Raw genomic sequence first — 20,706 nt, forward strand, 5'->3', positions numbered from 1 at the left:
TTGGGTTTTTTCATAGGAGTCCAAGGTTGATTTAACTCTTTCATGGGAGTCCAAGGTTGATCAAACATTTATGTAACAAGCCACATTAACAAAATAAAGGAGAAAAAACTTGAGCATCCAATGGATGGAGAAAAATAACTGGATAAAAATTAATATTCATCCACAGTTTTTTGTAAAAAAAAAAAAAAAAAATCACAGGCAACAGAAGGAAACTAACTTTCAGAAAAAAACGGATACTGTAAAAGAAAAAGAAAACAAGGTTTAAACAAAGCCAACATGGAACATCAAATCTAATGGTGAAAAGCTGAGAGCTTTCTGCTTCAAATCAGAAACAAAATAAGTATAACCACAACCATTATGATGACATCTGTAAATCTACTCAACGTGAAGAAGGACAAAGACTTCTGAAAATAACTAGCGGGAACAAATGCCATAGCTTACACAGGGCCTGGAATAGTGCCTGTTCCCATCAGTAAGAATGGAAAACCTCACAATTCATAGGACACAGGGTAGAGTGCTCAAAACGGTTTTGCCTCTGTAGTGGAGAAAATGAACCCCAGATTAAATGTTGATTTGGTACACCACAGCCTAACAAAACTTAGAAAGACATGAAATGACTGAACTCTGCCCAAGAAACTTAACAGCATGCCAAAATAAAGTCAGGAATATTTACAAGAATAAAAAAGTATCTATTAAAACAAGGTAAAGTTCACAATCTCTGGTATACAATTTAAACTTTTAACTAGCATACAAAGAAGCACAAAATTATGACCAAGAGTGACAAGAAAAATCAACTCAATCTAAAGTGATCCAGAATTGAAACAGATGATAGAATCAGTAACCAAAGACATTAAAACAATAAATATAACTGTATTCCGTATGTTCATGGTTTTTGTACTAAATCAAAAAAAAATAAAATTTAAAAAATTAAGTCTAGACTTACAAGATGGATGGATGGACGGATAGATAGATAGAAAGACAGACAGACAGACAGACAGACAGATAGATAGATACATAGATAAAAAGAACCTCTGAGGCTGGAGAATCGCTTGAACCCGGAAGGTGGAGGTTGCAGTGGGCGGAGATTGCGTCACTGCACTCCAGCCTGGGCGACAAGGGCGAAACTCCGTCTCAAAGAAAAAAAAAGAAAAAGAACCTAATAGAACTCCTACAGATGTAAATTACACTGAGATGATAAATACACTGGATGAAATTAAGAGCAGATTAGGCACTGCAGAAGAAAAAGGGAACATGAAGACCTAGCAGTAAATAGTCACAGTAAAACAAGAGTAAAAAATGAAGAAAATAAAAAGGATGTATGAGTGAGGAAATTTTAAAAGGCTTAATATATGTATAACTAAGGTCTATGAAGAGGTAGAAGGGAGGCAAAAAAAATTTTGAAGACATAACGGCAGAAATGTTTAAAAACTGATTGGAAACATAAGCCCTTTGATCCAAAAATCTCAACAAAACTAAACACAAAAAATACAAAGAAAACTACACCAACACACATCATATAATAAAGCTGCTTAAAACCAGTGATAAAGACAAATTATTAAAAGCAGCCAGGAAAATCACATTATATATAAAGGAAAGAAGATAAGGACAGTGACAGATTTCTCATTAGAAATGTTGCATGCTAAAAGAGAGTAGGAGCAACATCTTTAGGATACTGAAAGAAAAATCCATCAACCTACAATTCTATCCTCAGCAAAAATACATTTGAAAAATGGAGAAATAAAGACATTTTCAAACATAAATGCTAAAGGAATTCCTCATGAGCAAATCTGCACCACGAGAAATATTAAAGCCGGGCGTGGTGGCTCCTGTCTATAATCCCAGCATTTTGGGAGGCTAAGGTAGGAGGAGTGCTTGAGGCCAGGAGTTTGAGACCAGCCTGGACAACAGAGAGAGATTCTGTCTCTACAAAAAATTTAAAAATAAAAAAATTAGCGAGTCATGGTGGCACACATCTACTAAGTCCTAGCTACTCTGGAGGTTGAGGTGGGAGGATCACTGGAGCCCAGGAGTTCCAGGTTACAATAAGCCATGATCACACAACTGCCTTCCAACCTAGGCAACAGACTTAAAAAAAAAAAAAAAAAAAAAAAGGAAGAAGGAAAGGAAAGGAAAAGGAAAAGGAAAGGGAAGGGGAAAGGGAAGGAGAAAGGAAAGGGGAAAGGAAAAAGGAAAGGGAAAAGGAAAAAGGAAAGGGGAAAGGAAAGGGGAAAGGAAAAAGGAAAGGGGAAAGGAAAAAGGAAAGGGGAAAGGAAATGGGAAAGGAAAAAGGAAAGGGGAAAGGAAAAAAGAAAGGGAAAAGGAAAGGGAAAAGGAAAGGAAAAAGGAAAGGAAAAAGGAAAGGAAACGTAAGATTTCAAGGAGCAGGAAAATTATACGAAATGGAAATATGGACCTACACAAAGAAATGAGCACAAGTAAACAGACTTTTCTAATTATTCCTATCTCCTTAAAAGACAACTGCTTTATTTTTTCGAGGCACGGTCTGTTGCCCAGGCTGGAATGCGGTGGTACTATCTCAGCTCACTGCAACCTCTGCATCCTGGGCTCAAGCAATCCTCCCACTTCAGCCTCCTGAGTAGCTGAAACTATAGGCACCAGCCACCATGCCCAGCTAATTTTCTGTATTTTTGTAGAGATGAGGTTTCACCATGTTGCCCAGGCAGCTCTTGAACTCCTGGACTCAAGGGATCCACTCACCTCAGCCTCCAGTGCTGGGATTACAGGTGTCAGCCACGGCGCCCAGCCTAAGACAAATGTTTAAAGCAAAATTAATAACAGTGTAGTATGGTATTATAACATATGGAGAAGTGAAAGTGCATGACAACAATAACACAAAGTTGAAGAGATAGAAGGTCCTGGGCCGGGAGCGGTGGCTCACGCCTGTAATCCCAGCACTTTGGGAGGCCGAGGCAGGTGGATTACCTGAGGTCAGGAGTTTGAGACCAGCCTGGCCAACATGATGAAACCCTGTCTCTACTAAAAATACAAAAATCAGCTGGGCATGGTGGCATGTGCCTGCAATCCCAGCTACTTAGGAGCCTGAGGCAGGAGAATCGCTAGAACCCAGGAGGCGGAGGTTGCAGTGAGCAAAGATCGTGCCACTGCACTCCAGCCTGGGCAACAGAGCAAGACTCAGCCTCCAAAAAAAAAAAAAAACAGTCCTGAAATTGTATAGTATCACTTGAAGGCAGACTGTCATAAGTTAAAGATAAAAGTAACCACTAAAATAACACAGTTAAAAAGTAATACCTAGAAGTCTTTTATCAGATTGAGGAAGTTCCATTCGATTCATAGTTTGTTGAATGCTTTTATCAAAAAAGTGTTGAGTTTTATCAAATGCTTTTTCTGCCTCCATTGAAATGATGATATAATTTGTTTTTCATTCTGTTCATGTATTACATTAATTGATTTTCAGATGTTAAACCAACCTTATATTCCCGAGATTATCCCACTTAGTCATGGGAAACAATTCTTTTTATGCCTCACTGATTTGGTTTACTAACATTTTGTTAAGGATTTTGGCATACATATTCATAACAGATATTGGAATGTGGTTATGATACTTTTGGTCTTGGTATTTGGGTATTAATGGCCTCATAAGTTGGGAAGTGCTTCCTCCTAAACGTGTGTGTGTGTGTGTGTGTGTGTGTGTGTGTGTGTGTGTGTGTGTGTGTGTGTAGAACTGGTATCAATTCTTTAAATGTTTGGTAGAATTCCTCAGAATTCCATCTAGAGCTAAGTTTTTCTTTAGGGGTAGCTTTTTAATTACTGAATCAATCTCTGCACTTGTTATAGGCCGATTCTAATTTTCTTGTACTTCTGTCTGTTTCAGAAGTTTAGAGTCTAAGAACTTAACGCATTTCATCTAAGTTATCTAATTAATCTGTTGGTGTACAATTTGTTCTTAGTATTCTTTTACCATTCTTTGTATTTCTGTAAGGTCAATAGTAGTGTCTCCTCTTTCATTTTTAATTCTGTTAATTGAGTCTCGCTTTGTATCTTGTTCAATCTACATAAATGCTTGTCAATTTTGTTGCTCTTTCCTAAGAACCAGCTTTTGATTTCGTTGATTTACTGTTATTTTTCCATTCTCTATTAATTTCTGCTCTAGTCTTTATTTTTGTTCTTTCTGTTTGCTTTAGGTTTTGCTTGCTCTTCTTTTTCTAGTGTCTTAAGGTAGAAAGACAGGGTATTGATTTGAGATCTTTCTTCCCTCTAACATAAGCATTTACAGCTGTAAATTTATCTGTAAGTACTACCTAAGCTCCATCCAATACTTTTTTAAAAAAAAAATTTAAGAGGATCTCACTTACTATATCGCTTGCCCAGGCTGGCCTCAAATTCCTGGGCTCAAGGGATCCTCCCACCTCAGCTTCCCAAGTAGCTGGGACTACAGGCACGTGCTACCACACCCTGCTCATCCTATACATTTTGATATGCTATGTCTTCATTTGAATTCATCTGAAAGCATTTTCTGATTTCTTTGACCAGTTAGTTGTTTAAGCGTGTGTTGTAATTTCCACGTATTTGAGTTTCCCAAATTTCTTTCTACTACCGATTTCTAATTTCATCCCATATGGTCAGAGAAAATGATGTGTATTATTTCTATCCTTTTAAACTTATTAAGGTTTATTTTATGGCCTACTACATTGTCTATACTGGAGACTGTCCCATGTGCCTGTAAGAATAATGTATACTTTGGCCAGGCACAGTGGCTCACGCCTGTAATCTCAGCACTCTGGGAGGGCGAGGCGAGTGGATTGCCTAAACTCAGTCAAGGGTTGGAGACTAGCCTGGGCAACACAGTGAAACCCCATCTCTGCTAAAATACAAAAAAATAGCAGTGTATGGCAGCATGCACCTATAATGCCAACTACTCGGGAGGCTGAGACATGAGAATCACTTGAATCTGGGAGGCAGAGGTTGCAGTGAGCCAAGATCCACCACTGCACTCCAGCAAAATCCACCACTGCACTCCAGCCTGAGCAACAGAGCGAGACTCAGTCTCAAAAACAAAAAAGAATAATGTATATACTTTGTTGTTATGTGAAATGTGCTATAAATGTATTAGCTCTAGCTGCTTAAACAGTATTATGCAAGTCTTCTATTTCCCTCTCTATCTTCTGTCTAGTTGTTCTATTATTTATTTACTTAATTTAGCCCAGGCTGGAGTGCAGAAGTGGTGTGATCTTGGCTCACTGCAACCTCCACCTCCCAGATTCAAGTGATTATCCTGCCTCAGCCTCCCAAGCAGCTAGGATTACAGGCATGGCATGCACTGCCACACTCGGCTAATTTTTGTCTCTTAAAAGTGGGGGGGGGGGGGGGGGGGGCACTGAAATCTCCAACTATTTGTCAAATTATCCATTTCTGTACGTTTTGCTTCATGTATTTTGGTGCTCTATGTTGAAACAACCAAAATGCCCATCAACCAATGAATGACTAAACAAAAAATGGTAACAACCATATAATGGAATTATGTTGGGCCATCAAATGGAGAGCAGCACTGATATGATGCAGGTTACAACACAGATGAACCTAGAAAACATTATACTAAGTTAAAGAAGCAAGGCACAAAAGACCACATATTGTATGATTCCATTTATATGAAATGTCCCAAAGAAGGAAATTTTAGACAGCAAGTGGATATGAGGACTCTGGGTCTGGGGGATAGAGAAGTGATAGCTAAAACATACAGGGTTGTTGTGAGTGTGTGGTGATGAAAACATTTAGTTACTATAACACTTTGACTATTTTCCAGAGTTTTGATAAAGTTGATTCTAACAGTTTCTGCTCATCTTCCGATGTTTCTGTAAAGAGATTAGTGTGTTTGGAGCTGCCTGCTCTGCCATTTGGCTGAAGTCACTTTAAACATACTGAAAACTAGGATGAATTGTCAAGATAGTTTAAACTGTTTCAAAATAAAAACTGAATTTAGAATAACTACTGCTGTTCTATATGTTGATATTCAAATCTCTATCAAGAACTCTGCAATACCAGGACTGTGTGCTTATCCTGAAATAAACTGATAAAGCAATGTGGTTTTGTGAATTAGCAACAATTATAACTAATCTAATAGTGTTAGTTTGGCCATACTTCAGATACTTTGAGTACTTTTTAATATGTTTACTCCATAAAACTTACTATTAATAATATCCACTATATATTTGTGAAATTGTTTAGAGTATTAACTTTATCTGCACAACCCAGTGAGGTAGAACAATACAGATCAGGTGTTACAGAAAAGGCAACCACATCTCAAAGAAATAAAGGGCTTCTTCGCAGCCATTCAGATAGCAACAGTGTCAGAACAAGAGAGCTGAGGGCTTCTGGCTCTCAGGTTCACAGACTTTCCATTCAACCAGCAATCTCTCTATTGAGATCCAAATGTCCAAATACCAGCAATCGGGGATCACTCACGTAAGCATCTCAAATCTGATAATAGTCAACACTATAGGGACTGAAACTGAAGTGCTATTTACTTAAAAACACAAAATTAGACAAACTGTTAACTGGGAAAGGATTTATAAGCATACATGTATAAACTTATCATTCAAAATTGTTAATTTCAGAATATTCCAGCAAAGCAATGCTTGTATGTGTTGTCAGCTAGGATATGAACAGAGAAGGAACCATAGGACTCATGCTGTTACGAGCAGCTACATGTCCTTTTTTAAAATACCTGTTTTTTCTTCCTATCTAAAAGTAAGAATTGAGTGCTAAATGCAAGCAGTAACAAAATACAAAGCCTAGTTGCTCAAATGCAATGTCATGAGAAGTACCCTGAAGATGATGGATGGAACACGTCTTAACATGCCAAATTATTTTACTTTTCTAACACACTTGCAAAAATAATCAGAAACAATAAATCGTTGCTTAAAATATATATTATGTAGCTTCTAAAAATGAAACACATTTGAAAGTCCTAATAATATACATTACACAATAAAGATTATATCAGTAACAATAATAATGTTCTATTGTTTCAAAGTGCCTGGCCAGCTATTAAACCATGGCTCAAATCAGATACTCTAGCTAGTAGCCAAGTACAGCAATGCCCAATGGCACATTCCAGACTCACCAATAGGAGTCATAGTTCAGTATCAAGGACACTGGGTCTCACAGGCTAATGCATTTACTATTTTCCTATCAACTTCGTATGCCTTTCTTAACTATAACACAAATAAACAAGTTATTAAATTCAATGGGTAAGACACTCTGACCTCTCTTGTCATTGTGGCAGTTAATACTTGGTAACATACCTAGCTATTACTCTATCCTCCTCACTAATAAAATCCCCATTTTCTTCCGGTGGCCCCAGACACAGTGCCAAGGGAGGAATCAAAATTGGTGTAAGCCAGTATAGCAATCCATTATTCCTTTTGGCACACAACTGATGTAGATGTGGCTATGTGACCCAGATCTGGCAAATAACATGTAAAGGGAAGTTTTCTGGGAGTCGGAAGTTGGCAAAGTGGCAGATGAGTCACTGGGGAAAGTTTTATTCCTCATTAATATAGAAAAGAGAAAAAAAGGAAAGCTCCCTTTTTTCCTCCTTCTTCCTTCTGGCTTTGGATGTCCTCATTTGAGAAGGGCATGCTCAGAGGTGTTGTGGTCATTTTTTAACCACATGATGGAGAAAGATAAGCAAATTGCAGAGCTGCTGAACCCAACCTGGAACCACCAAATCCAGACTTCTTGTTAAGTGAAATAATAATTGTGTAGTTTATGTTTGTGTTATTCAAAAGATGGCCCATAGACTACTGCTAGCCTGCAAAAAAGGTTTGCTTCCAGTCCACAGTGGGATAAACACAGGAACAGAGAGCAAACATTTAGAAACTTTATAGTATTTTATATTGCTGCAGCATTTTTATTGTATTTACAAAATATAAGTTTGCCCTTAATTTTTTTTAAAAAGGTCAATTACCATACAGTAGAAATAGCATTTTTTAGGCCACTTTCAGTTGGGTAGTAAGTCTCTTGCAGCCAAAAAATCCAAAGTCTCAGCAACATCAAAGAGAAAGAAATCTATACAAGTCTTCTTATATCCTCACCCATTTTAAGGGTAACTTTTCTGCAAACAGTAAAACACATTCAGGGAAATTAAACAAAAATATAAACTAACGTGATCTGGAAAATGGGATTTTGGTTTCCTGTCTAATCACAAGGATCCCAGAGCACTGTGGGAAAAAAGAAAAGGGATATACAATCCAATGCATATACAATTTCACATAATTTGGATTGCATATACACTCCAAATTACGTGAAAAAATTAAGCTCTAAAAGAATAAAGCATAAATGATTGAACCATTATGTATTCCTACTGATAATGCCATCATTATGCAACTACATTTCAGATGTTAACTCTCTTTAGAATATTATCTGACTTCATTAAACTACTTCAGAGCTAAGTCAAGCTCATCTATTACAGTATCAAAGACTGAGCTACGTGACATTGAAACTTGCAAGTCTGGTTTTAATGACATTCAAATGATGCACAACGAGAAACTTTTTACTCATACATTGAAACTTACTTTTCTAATCAAACCTGCAAAAATTTTAACCATACTCTAATACAGAGAAGCCGAAACATACATACAAAAAAATTTATAGCTGTAGACGTAGGTACTTACCAGAAAGATGTAACACAATTAAGAAAAAAATCCTTAGCTTACAGTTCCCCTTACAGTTGTTCTCTTTTTTTCTACTTAGTAAATGAGGAAAATGCTCAGGAAGAAGAGCCTACAAATACCTTCTTAGTATAGTCAAAAATGACAGATAGATGAGAACATACAAGTCAAAATCTCAACACAATGAAAAGCCCAACTGCACTTGAGACAGCATGACTTTGTAAATGTGTTTGCCAAGGCCATTTGTTTTCCAAAAGGCTATATGTTAATTTCTCAAAGAATAAACCGTATTCCTCCTTCTACAATCAGGGGCTAAGAGAACTTCTCCAGAAATTACATATATGGTAGTTAACAAACATCTTCACAGCTTAATTAGATTAACTCTTGTTGGTTAAATGCTTACCACTACATAAAATAATCATTTAACAGATAAGATGCATATATGGTATATTTACGACAGTTGCATCTAGCACCAAACCAAAGTTTCCCGATCTAAATAGAAGCAAAACTAAAATACAATTTTATATTTGTATCGGTCTTAGCCTAGATAAGATTCTTCCCATCAGGGAATACAATTCAAGGTGGATTTTTTTCTTTTTATCACAAGTTAATTCCCAACATCATAAGTTCTGATTTGATTATGACTTTCCTCATAACATACATTAAGGTTACCTAACTTGTTTCAAATATATTTAACAATTTTGATATAAAGCAAATGCTTTAGTTGGTACAAAGTACTAATGATTTTCATTTTTAAAAAGAAAGTCAAGATTATTACATATTTAATACACATTCTTACATATGCCAAGAACAATAAATGCATTTCTTTTAAACTGAGAAGTAACTCTGATGTGTTTCTACAAGAGAATTACTTCCATTTCTCTGTAATTTCACTGCTTTCAAATCCAAGAGCAAAATTTATACCTAGAATGACATTCAAAAGAAAAGCCAAAGGGGCTTTTATTCATTATATCACAACACTTCTTACTTCATTAAAACATTTTTTATGCTTGATAATTTTCAGATTGATAATACGTTACCAGATTAAGGAATAGGAGCATGATATACAACAATATACAACTAACAGTTTTTGGTTCTTTTTTTGAGACAGGGTCTCTCACTCGGTCACCCAGGCTGGGGTGCAGTGTATGTGATGTCAGCTCACTGCAGCCTCTACCTCCCAAGGTCAAGCAATTCGCATGCCTCAGCCTCCTGAGTAGCTGTGATTACAGGCGTGTGCTACCACATCTGGCTAATCTGGGGTGTTTTTTTTTTGTTTTTTTAGTAGAGACTGGGTTTTGCCATGTTGGCCAACCTAGTCTTGAATCCCTGGCCTCAAGTGATCCACCCACCTTGGCCTCCCAAAGTACCAGGATTACAGGCATGAATCACTACGTCCAGACAATTAATAGCTTCTTAATTATAAAATCCAAAACATGGAATTCTCACTTGTAGCATATGCATGGATACTCATGCACATGTACCTTAGTACCTTCTTAAGCTTTAAAAGGTAATAGCTTTACTGAGCAAGAGTGCTGAAGAGATCAATGTGGAATCAAGGGTCCTTTCCATTATACGACTATAGAAAATCTCCTGTGATTAGAAATCACTACTTCCTACCCAAACAACTTGTGCTATTTTAAGATTCAGCCTTTCAAACCAACTAGGCTTATGTTCTAACAAATCATATCTAAATTCCTAATTGTACAGACAAAAAACTGAGGCCCAGAGATGCACAAGTAAGTGATTTATCTAAGATCACATTACTGAATTTAAACTTACCATTGGTTTGCTTGACATTAAGTTTGGTTGTAGTAATCAATCAAGGTTGAATAAAAACATATTCTTCCAACTCTTTTTTTTCTGAGACAGAGTCTCGCTCTATCACCCAGGCTGGAGTGCGGTGGCACAATTTCGGCTCACTGCAACCTCCGCCTCCTTGGTTAAAGCAATTCTCCTGCCGCAGTCTCCTGAATAGCCAGGACTACGGGCACCTGCCTCCATGCCCAGTTGATTTTTGTATTTTTAGTAGAGATGGGGTTTCACCATTTTGGCCAGGTTGGTCTCAAACTCCTGACCTCAAGTGATCCACCCACCTCAGCCTCCCAAAGTGTTGGGATTACTGACATTAAGCCACTGCGCCTGGCCTCTTCAAACTTAAAACAGTTGTTCAGTTGCTTCTGCTCAGAAGTATACTGACTTCTGGCTGGGCTCACACCTGTAATCCCAGTACTTTGGGAGGCTGAGGCAGGAGGATCACTTGAGCCTAGGAGTTGGAGAAGTATACTGACTTTTTCCACCCCTCTGCCCACCCAAACAAATTGCATGCCCAATTAAGTGCTGTCTTTTAAAGCAGTAATCTCAAGGAAATTATTCTGGACATCAACGCCATTACTCAAATAAGGTTGAAATTCTTCAGAACTGTCTTCAGATCTACACTTATTTTTACTTATTTATTTTGAGACAGAGTCTTGCTCTGTCAGCCAGGCTGCAGTGCAACGGCACGATCTCAGCTCACTGCAAACTCTGCCTCCCAGGCTCAAGCAATTCTCCTGCCTCAGCCTCCCAAGTAGCTGGGATTACAGGCGTATGCTAACACACCCAGCTAATTTTTGTATTTTTAGTAGAGACGGGGTTTCACCATGTTGGCCAGGCTGGTCTCGAACTCCTGACCTCAGGTAATCTGCCCACCTCAGCCTCCCAAAGTGCTGGGGTTACAGACGTGAGCCACCACGCCTAGCCCAGATCTACATTTATAAACCATAAAAGGGAATTAATATATGTGAAGGTAAACTACAAACCAGGCACTGAGTCTCTTATCTCTTATACCAATCCTATAAAGTAGATATGCTTTTGATTTTAGGGATGAGGAAACCAAGGTCATACAATTCTTATGACTCCAAATCTCTGGAAATATTCTTTTCATTGCTCTGTACAGTCACCTCAGTGAAGACCTTTAGTATCCTTCAAGCTGACAATTACCCACCCCTTTTTTCCCAATCTTGTCTCTAAAAAAACATGTTAATCATTTCTCCTACCCAAAGACATACACAAGCTCCAAAAGATGATTGACCACCAGAGATGTTCTTCAGTCCCTGAGTACAGATTCAAGAGGCCCCCACACATTCTAAGCAATGATGGTCTGTTGGAAGAAAGAGGCTAGATTTCTGAAAACAATCATGTGGATGTCCGTTATAAGAGCCTTGTTAGATTTACTCATCTCAGAAATGGAATTTGAAGGTGGAGGGAAAATATAGATGAATTCAAAATTCCATCCCAAAAATTCACATGTGGATTTGGAAACTAGTCCTATGTGTCAAGGGCTGGAGTGACTGAAGTATGATAAATGTTCTCTATGTAACAGCAACTTGAGGAATCCACTGATAATTTTTCTTCTTCATTCTCATCTCTCAGAAAAGTGTTCTGAGTGACATCACTGCATACCTGAAATGACTTTACAATCCAATGTGCTTGTTGGTAATCTTGCCCTCCCACTTCCCACTTGATATTTAGAGTAGCAGATAAATGACAAACGATTTTCATTTGGTCTTTTGGTCTAGAGTATTTCACTGGTATTTTGGTTTGGAGCTTGAAGCCACATTGGAATTACAGCCTAACAATCTCTCAAAAGACATGCAACCTTACCTGATGCAATTCGTTTTTGTTTTTTGTTTTTGTTTTTTGAGACGGAGTTTCGCTCTTTTTGCCCAGGCTGGAGTGCAATGGTGGGATCTCGGCTCACCGCAACCTCTGCCTCCCAGGTTCAAGCGATTCTGCTGCCTCAGCCTCCCAAGTAGCTGGGATTACAGGCATGCGCCACCACGCCTGGCTAATTCTGTATTTTTTAGTAAAGACAAGGTTTCTCCATGTTGGACAGGCTGGTCTCAAATTCTCAACCTCAGGTGGTCCGCCCACCTCGGCCTCCCAAAGTGCTGGGATTACAGGCGTAAGCCACTGCGTCCAGCCACCCTGATGTAATTCTTAATTCTCACTTTCCTGAATCAAGGTATATTTCATTTTCAATCACTTGTAAAGCCCTGATTAGTCTCTAACAATATCATAACCATTCCAATCTCCCACTTACATGTGATCAAGTTAAAAATCAATCTGTATTACAAAAGCCACACATACATCAGAATTCTAGATATCTTTCTCTACACAGGAGCTCTAGGGCCCTGGTAAAGCTCTCGGTCATCCAAATTTTCTCCACCAAGGATGACTATAATCTTGAGAAACTCTGGCTAAAGGTTCCCAAGCCTGGCGAATCTCCTGAACATACATAATGAACTAGTTGGGTGGATGGGAGAAAGGGAAATAGATAATGAAAAGGTATACATCAGGCTGGGTGAGGCGGCTCACTCCTGTAATCCCAGCACTTTGGGAGGCCGAGGCAGGTGGATCATGAGGTCAGGAGTTCAAGACCAGCCTGACCAAGATGGTGAAACCCCATCTCTACTAAAAATACAAAAATTATCCAGGCATGCTGGCAGGCACCTGTAATCCCAGCTACTCAGGAGGCTGAGGCAGAGAATGGCTTGAACCCAGGAGGCAGAGGTTGCAGTGAGCCGAGATGGTGCCACTGCACTCCAGCCTGGGCAACAGAGCAAGACTTCGTCTAAAAAAAAAGAAAAGAAAAGGTATGCATCAGTTAGATACAGGGTAGATTTCTTTTTTTTTTTTTTTTTTTTTTTTTTTTTTTGGAGACGGAGTCTTGCACTGTTGCTCAGGCTGGAATGCAAGGGCGTGATCTTGGTTCACTGCAAGCTCCGCCTCCTGGGTTCACACCATTCTCTTGCCTCAGCCTCCCAAGCAGCTGGGACTACAGGCGCCCGCCACCACACCCAGCTAATTTTTTGTACTTTTTCAGTAGAGACAGGGTTTCACCGCGTTAGCCAGGATGGTCTCAATCTCCTGACCTTGTGATTCGCCCGCCTCAGCCTCCCAGAGTTCTGGGAGTACAGGCATGAGCCACCGAGCCCAGCCGATATGGAGTAGATTTCTAAAGTCTTCGCTATTTAAAAATATCTGCAAACAAAACTCATTTGTAGTCTGGGTACTTTCTATACGTTCAACAGCAAAGGGTGGGGGGTGGGGGCCATCCAATATTAATTCTCTTTACTGTGACAAATAATACTGCTGGTATAAAAAGATAAAACTATCTTAGGATACTAAACTTACTCTCTGGATGTGCTTTGTACAAGCACGTGACTCATGTTATTGACTGTATTAACCAGGACTGTAAAATGTTTTAGTTTTGCTTGTGTTTTTGTTCAAAGAGAGTCTGACTCTGTCACCCAGGCTGTAGTACAGTAGTGTGATCATAGTTTACTGCAACCACAAACTCCTGGGCTCAAGGGATCTTTCCACTGTAGCCTCCCAAGTGGCTAGGACTACAGGTGTACAACTCTATACCCAGCTAATTATTTTTTTAATTTTTTTGTAGAGATGGGGTCTCACTATGTTGCCCAGGCTGGTCTTGAACTCCTGGCCTCAATTTATTCTCCTGCCTTGGCCTCTCAAAGTGCTGGGATTATAGGCATGAGACACTGCACCCAGGCTACATGTTTTAAATATATGGTTCTCTAGTACCATACGCTGGATGGTACTAGAGAAGCATTAAGCAACCACTGGAATGTCCTGAGCAAGAGAAAATGTTTATGGGATAAACACAAAGAAATTCCAAAGTACCACAGTGAACAGACATAGAGACAAAGAGGATTTCTGTTAAGAAATGCCAAAAAGAAGTGGCCAGGTACTCCCTGTTCATTATCTTTCTATGCAGCCCAGACCAGGTAGTGGGCTAACCTAGTCCGGCCATGGCCCACATCTCTAATATCCAAAAGGGTGGAAGGGTGGGGGGCACAAACACTCCAAGCCAAACAAATGGGGGTGGCGGGGGTTGGGAGGGGCACAGACCACTGAGGTTGGCATTTCTCAATTATATGGGAATTACATTCGTTTCCTTCTCCAAGGGGGAAGTATAGCAGCAGTGTGTGTAGCAGGGACTAAACCCTAGGACTAATCCAGAAAAACATACCTTGCCAAGCAATCTTTTCAAGCATCAATGGGACCCTAGGCCTGGGAGCCCTAACCTTAACAAGTATCCTATCCTTGGGCAAAGGAAGGAGGAAGAGAATGGGGGGGGGGGGGGCAGGGAGACTATATCATGCTTCTGATTTGACTACTGCCCCCAAAATAAACAGAATCTGAAAAGCCTATGGGGAGGGGCTTCATGTGGTCCAACTCATACTGACAAGAAACAAATCATTACTAGTCATTTCTATTTCAGGGGAGGCTGGACTGCCTACATGGCAAACAAACAAAGAGTAATACTTTTACTAACACAAGGTCTACAGTTAAATCCCACCCCACTCCCACTCCAGCAACATGGCCACCCAACTGGACCACTGAAAAGAACCCTAATATCAGAGCGATCTTTGTACGAGACATAGAGAACCTGGAAAATTCAACATTGAACACATTCTGCTGCAAAATTAAATTGGCTATTAAGAAGTGAAAAGAACAAAATTGTCATGACACAGACGACATGCTGAGCTCTGCACCACTGACTTATAGTCTTCATGTGATTATACATAGATGTTTTTGAATTCATTGTACTTCTTACCGTATACTAGCATCCAAAGGAACGATTTTTTTTTAACTACAAACGTTGAAATTCTAAATACAAACAGCATTCAACTCCACTCTTGCCTACCCCTATCCCTGAAGTCCAGCTCTCAACACTGAACTTTTCTTTCAAACCCTAAGGAGCAAGGAACAAAAATCTCTATGAAGGCCCCAAAGACTAAAAATTCTTATTTTTAGTGCTCTATTGTTATATTCAAAAACCCTATATAGCATGTACTTTTTGGCTAAGGAGATCTGAAAACAGAAAAGCCCCTGCAGCCCAGCTGTTTTCTAATTAGTGAAAGAGGAACCTGTGGAGAGATTAAAGATTTAGCCTGCCCCAGAGCTAACAGCCTCCCCTCCAGCAGCAATCCTACCTCCTGCTGGCCTAAGCAGAAAGACAGAACAGACCATCAAATCTAGATCTCTGGCATTAATAATGACTGACAGTCATGCCAGCCACCCACCTAGGTCTTTAATTTAAAGACTATCATAGGCTGGGCACAGTGGCTCATGCCTGTAATCCCAACACTTTGGGAGGCCGAGGCAGGCGGATCACTGGAAGCCGGGAGTTCGAGATCAGGCTGGCCAACATAGGGAAACCCCATCTCTACTAAAAATACAAAAAGATTAAATAAAAAATTAGCCAGGCATGGTGGCGTGTACCTGTGGTCCCAGCTACTCCGGAGACTGAGGCAGGAGAATCGCTTGAACCCGGGAGGTGGAGGCTGCAATAAGCATAGATTGCACCACTGCACTCCAGCCTGGGCAACAGGGCAAGAATCCGCCTCAAAAAAACAAAAAACATAACTAAATAAAAATAAAGACTACCATAATCAGCCTTCCCTTGAAGAGTATTTTTTATGAGGTGCTAGCACACAACAGTAGGTGACTGAATCACGAACTTTTCAGAATATACACAATAGCACAGTAATTTGTGATTCAGAACTATACAACTTTAAAAAAAAAAACTTTCCATTATCAAATATATCCTTCATGAAAGATGTTTTGTCAAGTACAAAACAGACCTGAAACTAAGTTCTGAATAAATAGGCACTGTTTTCTCAAAACTTGTAATATACACTTTTTAACTCCTTTTTAAAAATTTGGTTCAGAAGGGCTATCTCATCCTGGAGGACTTTTCCAACTTGATCTTCAGATTCCAAGTGGCTCATTCTAGTTAACTTCAGGACATCTCTAGTGAAAGATTCTCACTGAACTCCCTCAGCAAGTTATTCCATTGTTTGACTGACTTCACTGTCAGGTAAAATTTTAGTATGAGATTAGAACATTTTTCTTTTTCAGTTCCAGAACAAAGTAATTTTTAGATCAAAAAGAATTGCTGCAACATCCCTGCTGACACAATAGGATGAAGCAAAGGAGAAAAGCACTGGTTAATACCATGCAGCTACTGGAGAGTTTATTTCTAAAGCTGTTAATACACTTTTGAAATATGAAGCTTAAAGTACCATGATAGCCAGAGTGTGTGTTTTTGTTGCTACATTTTTAAAATTAAGCCCTTTATTGGCTTTTTGTCCATTCACCTTTCTTTTAGTACTGAGAAAGAAGAAAAGAAAAACATTTCATGTTAGTAAATGCTTTATTGACCTCTTTTATCTGAACAAAAATGACCCATATCTCACAACCTCTAAAAGCTGGTGAATTTTTTAAGCCAAATATACAAAACATCACACAAAGATTTTGCTTTTAAGCCTTAGAATACAGCCAGGTGGTTAGTACTAATGGTTTGTCTCCATGCAGAGTCTATAACACAGCCCCTTCAAAAGTTCCAAGCCAACATCTTCATGCTATCCTGAAAATAATGCAGTATTTAGTTCAAAAGAAGTAAGTACCAGATATATCTGGTTTCAGTGTTACTCAGTATTTCATATCCTAACTCACATTCTGAAAGTTCTATAACAGGCAGGACAATATCTTCTACCAATAATGAATTTACTATCATCCAGATTGAGAAAAAACATGCTCATTCATCCCAGTTGAATGCTCTTTTAAAATATTCGCCGAATACAGGCAAAATAAAGTTTCAGAAACACACTTTTAAGTACCTTTAATCACAGTTAATTCATTTAATTGGGTTCTAGTACACAGATATACCTATATATTTGTCAGTTACACAGAGAGAAAACTCCATTTTCATAGCCACAATAAATAATTAACCCAAGTATGCAAGTCCATGTGGGTATCAAGAATAATAAAGATGGCTCCATGCAATTTCCCCCCTTTCTAAAACCAATCTTCCCCTACCTACTCCCTGCACCACCCCACCCTACCCCACCCTCCAAAAACAACACTTCTGCATTTGGAATTAGGGGTAAAGCAGAAACCTGTTCTTGCCGGACCAAAGAAGTGATATATACAAAGCATCCCACCACACACAAAGATAGTTCTGAGCACGGTGGTCCCAACCTATTCTCTCACTCTATCCCACTCTCCAGTAATTTCTCCAAGGTATACTTTGTAAGGAACATAAAACCAACAGTTACACAGGTCACAGGGGTTTGGATGAAGAAAAATCAATTTACTCAGGCTAATATTCAACTACAAATGGGTTGGGGATAAGGGGTTCTTCCTCTGAGATTCCTGACTCCAGTTGTGACCAAGAAGGATATTTGACCCTGGCACAAGAATGCTAAATCAATCCAATCCAACTCTAGAATTAACTCACAGGGCTGGGAAAGGTTATCTGGAGCAGCTGACCTGTCCAGGAGTAAAAGACACTTTCCTAGCTACTTAAGAACTTCAGCCGGGCGTGGTGGCTCAAGCCTGTAATCCCAGCACTTTGGGAGGCCGAGACGGGCGGATGATGAGGTCAGGAGATCGAGACCATCCTGGCTCACATGGTGAAACCCCGTCTCTACTAAAAAATACAAAAAAATAGCCGGGCGAGGTGGCGGGCGCCTGTAGTCCCAGCTACTCGGGAGGCTGAGGCAGGAGAATGGGGTAAACCTGGGAGGCGGAGCTTGCAGTGAGCTGAGACCCGGCCACTGCACTCCAGCCTGGGTGACAGAGCGAGACTCCGTCTCAAAAAAAAAAAAAAAAAAAGAACTTCACCAGGAACACGGAGATTGGGTGCCTATATAATAAATGACACAAAATTTTTCCCTCTCATTCCATCCTTGTGATTACTAAGTGTCTCTTCCTTGCCACTAAAAAACCTGATCAGCCAGACTAGGCTAGGATAAATCCTTTTCAGAAACTAAACTAATTCCCATCTAACAGCTTGAAGTTGTTTCACTTCTCCTATTTTCAAGAAACTACACAACCAGCAGGACAAACTGCCTCAGCCAGCAGTCCCAGGCAGAGGAGGAGGCTGTAGCTGCCCGTGGTGGGACTCCTGAGCCGCTCAGCCCCAGGGCACTGCTGTGGGGTGTTCAGGTCACAGGGGCAGGGCTATGCCAAGCGTGAGGGATCTAGGCCCTACCTCACCTCTCAGAGCTACATCAAGCACTGGGGAGCCTACAACACAACCCTCTCCTCAGCAGGGCGTTCAAGGCCTGACCTCGGCCTGCCTCTGTCTGTCCAAGCTCATTCAGGATAGGGCTCACACATAGTGCTGCATCAAGCCCCCTTCATCACTCCAGTGATCTGCCCTCAATCTGTCTCTCCCACTGTCCTACAGATAGTAATGGCAGTGAGCTCCTGGAGTGACTCAAGCTGAGCTGAATGACTGTGTGGAGAACCTCCATAAATCAAATAGGGATTGCATTGGATCGTACTTTCCATCCAGTGTCACAGGTTGTCCACATTTGTATGAGTTCTCACACAACTCTCACTGTATTGCAAATATGTTTCCAATCTGCCTACTTCTCTCCAACTACTGCTGTCACCAACTTTCTAGCCACCATCATCTCCGGCCTGGACTGATACAGTTGTTGTTCCTACCTCCCCTCTAAAATCTATTCTCCACAAAGCAGCCAGATTGATCTTTTTGCACTGTGTAAGTCTGATGAAGTCATTCCCTGCTTAAAACCCTCCAGTGTCTGATTCACTTAAAACAAAATTCAGACTTCTTAGCTTGACCAAGACTTTGGTTTGGCTCTCGCTTCATTCTCTCTCCGCATCTCCTCTCAATATCAGTAGTTCCCAGAAGAAGCTATTAATACATAGTACTTTGTAGTGTTTGGAATGCTAGCTTTGTTGTGAGCCTCCCTGGGTTTGAATCCCAGCCCTGCCACAAGTAAGCAATATCAAGCATGTAAAGTGCTTAACAAATTATGTTTACGCAGTAGATCCTCCTACCTCAGTAAGTGAAACAATCATCCACTGGACTGCTCAGTGCTCAAACTAGAAACCTGGGCATTATCTCTGACTCCTCTTCTTTCACCTCACATCCAGTTCATCACAAGGCTTACAAAAACATAGCCCCAAACTGAGTACTTCTCACCATCTCCTCTAATACTACTCTAATCCAAGCCACCATTATCTCACCTGGACTCCTGCTTTCTTCTCTGATACCCTTCAATTCTTTACATGGAAAAAATTAAAAAAAAAAAAAAAAAACTACACAACCTTGGAAACAATCAATTTCCATGATAATCTGAGGTTCACATTAAATATGTACAGGATAAGAAATGAGAAAGGTGCACTAAGGACTTTTTTGTCCTCACAAGGGTGGAAGAAATATGAACAAAGCAATGCTCCCAAAAAAGAAGTGGTATGATTTGTCCATAATCAGGATAAACAATAAATCACCCACCTTATTGATTCCCACTGGTGAAATAAATTTTAAAAATGTCACATGCATGTGTATGTAACTGAAGACCTATACAAAACCCTCCAGCCCTCCTTTCACATACATAAAGTACTTGCATAAATATACAAACATTAAAACCCAGGATCTATGTGTCACTCAAGGAAATGATTGTTGCAGGCACAGAACTAATAGATACATTTCCAGAGTCTCCACAGTGGACAAAGAATATCTTCAAAGCAAAAGAATTTGATAGCATAAAAACAACTAAACATCGAAAATAATCTCAATTAGCCAATGTATATGTATGTGTATTTTAATCTCAAGAGGCAAAAAGATCATGAGATGAGTGTCCCAAGCCAACAGGGTATAAACAATATTTTCCTATCAATATATGCAAAAGAGGCTTACTGCTCTTTCAACCACACTCCAAAATGTCCCTTGCCTCTCAAACAGCCTAAGACACACACCATGTCAGCCATTCTTTACAAGTTCTTAGAGAATGGATTGATATGAAAGACTGACCAGAGATAAAATTAACTATCTCATTACCTCTGACCATTTCAACTACATGAATAAATACAAGAACTGCTACAATGAGAACATATTCCAAATATGCAGCCTTTACAACAGTAGGGGCTCTTTCTTTGCTCTATTTTTTTCTATATTTTACTGGCAGTAAAGAAGTACCTTTACTTTAAAGCAAAAGTCTAAAAA

At 39.6% G+C, this 20,706-nt stretch overlaps 1 protein-coding gene across 5 annotated transcripts in view; it reads right to left on the reverse strand.

The window, feature by feature from the left end:
- The window catches only part of LOC105474551 (zinc finger AN1-type containing 3), a 335,383-nt gene that overhangs the window by 257,531 nt on the left and 57,146 nt on the right, over nt 1–20,706 (reverse strand). The window contains exon 1 of one of the 5 annotated variants that reach the window (XM_071096014.1): nt 2,719–2,739. The exons of the other annotated variants lie outside the window; for them this stretch is intronic. The gene's annotated coding sequence lies outside the window, so the exon portion shown is untranslated. Of the gene's footprint in view, nt 1–2,718; nt 2,740–20,706 lie in introns of those variants that run through there. 5 annotated transcript variants of the gene reach the window in all.

This window comes from Macaca nemestrina, chromosome 5 (assembly GCF_043159975.1).
Source record: "Macaca nemestrina isolate mMacNem1 chromosome 5, mMacNem.hap1, whole genome shotgun sequence".
NCBI classification, from domain to species: Eukaryota; Metazoa; Chordata; class Mammalia; order Primates; family Cercopithecidae; genus Macaca; species Macaca nemestrina.